Source organism: Echinops telfairi, unplaced genomic scaffold (assembly GCF_000313985.2).
Source record: "Echinops telfairi isolate 266 unplaced genomic scaffold, ASM31398v2 ScPeMD7_7400;HRSCAF=8409, whole genome shotgun sequence".
Taxonomy (NCBI): domain Eukaryota; kingdom Metazoa; phylum Chordata; class Mammalia; order Afrosoricida; family Tenrecidae; genus Echinops; species Echinops telfairi.
The window spans coordinates 56,467,976-56,472,807 of record NW_022111300.1 but is presented as its reverse complement, the minus strand read 5'-3'; the positions used below and the strand labels follow the sequence as shown (position 1 = coordinate 56,472,807).

Sequence of the window (4,832 nt, the reverse complement as noted above, 5' to 3'; positions counted from 1 at the left end):
AAAAAAATCTCCTATAAAACTTTGAAAATGAAATGTGAGGCTTATGTGAAATGGATGGATCGATATTTAGTCAAACTACCTGAGGTTGGTTTTTAACACTAGTTAATCAAAGTTATTTATTTCTTTTGATGACCTACTTTTCATATACAGACTAGAAATAACAAAAATTTACATGTCCTTCCACCACCACCCCTCCTCACCCCACTTTTCTGTGCAGTTAACATTTCAGCAAAGTAGCTTTATGTTCCATTCATTCGTATCTTAAACATTGATTTCTTAGAAAGGGATTATTCATAGAAAAAAATACTTTGACCAGTCAACAGGACTGGTGGAGATTGGCTGTATCCCCGCAGTACAGTCAGCCCCGGGCTTCGTTTTCCTCAACGAAGGAGCCTCGTGTCTGGGGTTTGGCCACTCTTCTTGCCCATAGGAGTCGCAGGTCTCCTAGAGGGGTCCGTGCCATAATCGTAGTCATCAGTACGGCTCTGGGCTAGGGTGGTCCAGCTGTTACCATAGCAGTCATTGCCCTGCTGTAGTCATAGTCTCTGTCGGTATCTTGTGCAGTGAGTGGCGTGGAGGTTGGTACCCAGTCAGGGGACACTTCTCTGGCTCAGGGGTCAGCAGCCCTCGTCCTCTTCCCACTGGCCCTCGGGAGGACAGGACTCCCCCAGGGTTGGCATCCCTCGGTATCCACCAGGGCAACTGGCCAGGCTGTTAAGTGACACCACCCCTTACCCTGGTCTCTGCCGGGGTGAACATACCTCTGGTCCGCAGAAGGGGCTTCCTCTGGATCACTGGGCCACCTGCGTTTTCTGCGCCACCGTTCAAATACATTATTTCCTGGTGCTGGTCTTGCCTGATTCCCATTGTGGTCGCGAGGGGTAGAAGCTTCTTGATTTCTTCCCAAGCATGTCCCATGTGGGCATAGGCCTCTGCCGGGGCACAGAGACTTCAGGGAGAACAGAGATATCGTTGAGGTAGAAGTACGTGGCTTCCCCACTTTTCCTCAACTCTTCCTCCTTTGCCTCGTCCCAAATGGGACCTTCTCTGAGCATAGACATTTTTTGTCACTGCTTCATCCTGTAAGCACTTCAGGGTAAGTTTTCTTGTAGCCAACACATATAATATTGCATTATTGTATAGCGTGTACCATCAGTTAACATCTGATCTAAGTTTTCTATTTTTGTTCTTCTGTGTATTGTTACTGTATAATTTACTAAAATTATTTGTACATTTCTCCCATTCATCAATTGCTGTTGACCATTTGTCAGTGACATCTGATTTTTCTAAAGTGTCTTTTCAAGCAAAATTTTTAATTGCTTACAAGAATGTGTTTTAAGTTGATTTTCATGGATTTTCCAGTGATGCAACTTACAATAGGGATAGCCTTCTCCTCTTTCTAAATTACTGTATTTGATTTCTTCAGCTGTCAAAAAATATGTCATGTCTATTAACAAATTAAAAAAGCTATAACAGCAAGTGCTAATTAAAAAATGTATAATAGCTTTAGAGAGTGACATGGTGGCTGTAACAAAGGGTTAAAGCATGGGAATGCCATTGAGGATGGCGCAGGAGTGGGCTGCTCTCTGCTCTGCTGGACTTGTGTACTTAGGGAGGCTAGAAGTCAGAGCCGAGTCAATGACACCTGACAACAACAACAACGTATTCAACACTCAGAGCTCAAAATCTCACCTCCCTGAAATCTATTCCAAATCATAGCAACCCTATAGGACAGGGAGAATTGCCACACACCCTGCCCCTGCAGTTTCCAGGACTATAAATCTGTACGGGAGTAGAAAGATTCACTTGTTAATAAATATCCGGATATTTATTAAAACACTACACATACATTTTAGTGACTTCAAGACACATTGGAGGTGTACAGTTGGTGCAAGATAACATCACATTTATTTGTACAAATCTTATTTATTTGGGTCTATCAAGTCAGATATCTGTAAAGTGATAACCTATCAGCTTAAGGTATAGGACTAAATAGTCCAAAGTCTAATGTAGAAAAATCAGAAGGATAAATAAAGCCAGCCACTGCTGGGTGGATTCCACTTGGCAATAGGACTGTGTTGTTCTGGAAGCTGGCTGCTCTGCCCAAAGACAGCCCCAATGGCACATCGTGATGTTGAGACTGAGCACAGAAGCATCAGCTGTTCAAATGCCCAGGGGGCAGTTGTTGTTAGGTGCCACTAAGAGGGTCTCCACTCACAGTGACCATATGTGTGACAGGACAAAACACCTCCCCGTTCTGCACCAGCCTCACAATTGTTCTCAGGCTTGAGTCTGTTGTTGGGGTCTCTGTGTCAATCCATCTCATTGAGGGGCCTCTTCTTCATCACTGCTCCTCCACTTTACCAGACATGGTGCACTTTTCCAGGAACTGGTCTCTCCTGATAACATGTCCAAAATATGGGACTTAGAAACCTTATGAATAACAGTAGAATATGCATGGAATATTGACATTAACCCTGTGGGGATGTGGTCTGAGGCCCTAACTTAAGACATAACCATAGTTGTATTTTTACAAGTAGCAGCCTCTTATTGTTCTTATCCTTGCCTATTATTAATTTTATCTTGCAATTCTTTGACTTCTTTTTTATGGAAAATACATGTAAATAGGTTTGGGGGGCTGTTTGGAGCTCTTGTAAGAGGTCCTCAAGTTGACCTTAGCTTCCTGGCACCCTCACACTCTGAGATCAGGGCTTCCCCAGGCTGCTTTTCCAGATGTCCTCTCAGCGTTCCCGAGAGCTTTGCTCAGCACCAGAGCGCGATCGTGCCCTTGTTTGGTTCACATGTGTGCTCCCAGACTTTAAGCAGGCTTTGGATCATCAATTTTTAGTTCAGATGTAGGTCTTTTCATAGCTCCATATCTGCACTTGCTAAGAGTGTTTATGTGTCTGAGGACAACTTTGCTGACACTCGATTGTTAAATTGTCATCGTGCTGATGTTGAGCAGGAGAACTCTGAGTCTCTGAATGGGCACAGCTGGGAAGGTCCTGAGGCATTACAGGACTGCTCTCTTATAATTGGAGATACTGTTAAGGAAGGGCACAGCCTCTGACTGTGGGTACTAGAGCCAGCGGTGGGCAAGAGACTCTGGTTATTGGTATTGGAACCAGTAGTGAAGTGGTTTTCCCTCCTCCTGGGGCCAAGCCGGGCTGTACATGGAGGGTGGAGCATCTGATGTATGAGAATGTGGCCGCGGAGTTCAGAGCAGGGCCTCCTATGGCTGCACATGCCCTCACACATGCACACATCCATATTCATCCACACTACCATATATACATGTATACATACACACATGCGTGCATGGACACATACACAGCCACAAGCAAGCACTCTCTCACACTCACACACACACACACACATTAACACATTCACTCACATGTATGCACACACACCAAACATGTACGCACACATACACACATGTGCACACACATATACAGGACAATGTGATTTCCTAAGAGTCTCACTCTCACTGCCGTCAGTTGATTCAAGCTCCTTGCAGTCCTAGAACTGCTTCTGAGAACAGGTTTCTGAGCTGTTCAGTCTTTAGGGAAACAGAAAGCTTCATTTTTCTCTCTTAGGATGGCTAGAGGGCTGGAACCAAGGACCTTGCAGTTAGCAGCTCAGAGTGTAGCCCAGTTCACATGATGTAACCTCTTTCTCTTCAAGACGGATGAAATGCAGCTATTATAGATTATAACATTATTGATATGTTCTGAAATTCATTTGAAACCTCACCACCCCCTGAATAATTTAGAGGAAACGGGTTACATGATTAAAAATGTTTGAGAGAAGGGCCATGCAGATTAGAAAAGGAAAAGTTCTGAAAAGTCAAAATCAGCATTTCTTGCTCCTATTTAAACATCTAAATCCTTTGCCCGCTGTAGATGCCATGGGCATCCATCAGGAGGGTAGGTATTGCTTTCGGGGTGAGCACAACCCCAGCTTTCACACAGTCCAAATGGAACGAGCAGGTAGAGCTTCTTCTCCATCAGACCGTACAAATGGTTTGGTAACTTCCTGGGTTTTGTGACTCATTCTAAATGTGGGCTGTTCAAATCAACCAATAAGCGTACCGCATAAAGCAAGACCACGAATAAAAATTCAACAACAACAACAGTAACAGCAAAACGCTGAGGGGAGGTGGTTGGGAGGGTTTAGGAAGTGGGTGGTTGCCAAGCAGACTTTGCATCTTTCTGAGTCACCTCCTACAATGACAAAGGAGCCCTGGTGGCCGGCGCTGTCAGTAAGCGTTGGTTTAAAAGAACTGCACCTTCATTTACATTCATTAGAATTAATCACAACTTGATGAACAATAAAACCGAAAGCCCATTCTCAAAGCTGCGCGGGAATGCTCAGGATGGAAACGGGTGTTTCGGGCGCAGGGCAGCGCCTGGGCTCCCAGGAAAATCCTGGTTGGTCCCGGGGAAAGCCTGGTGCAATCAGACCTGCAATGCCAGAGCCCTCAACTGCGCTCCAGGACTTCAGGCCTTTGAGCCCACCTTTGGCTACCAGGAGAAAAGATCTGGCAGTCTGTCCCGATAAAGAGGGCAGCCCTGCTCTGTCACGTGGGGTTGCGGTGGGTGGAAGGGACTCCAAGACACGCGATGACAGCAGTGTACGTGAGCCTTTCTGAAAACCAGTAACTCTGCCAGCCTCCCGGAACTGGTTTGTCCCCTTGCTAAGCCACCGCCCTGCGCCGCCCCCACCCACGCACTTTTAGTGAATACTGTGAATAAAAATATACGAAGAACTTTCCTGCTTATGTAGTTGGAACATGACTCGAGACCAGGATGGCAAATATGGCAGCCAAACAT

At 45.4% G+C, this 4,832-nt stretch overlaps 1 pseudogene; it reads right to left on the bottom strand.

The window, feature by feature from the left end:
* Positions 1-291: 291 nt before the first annotated feature.
* On the bottom strand, positions 292-4,096 carry LOC101643490 (annotated as a pseudogene).
* Positions 4,097-4,832: the final 736 nt, after the last annotated feature.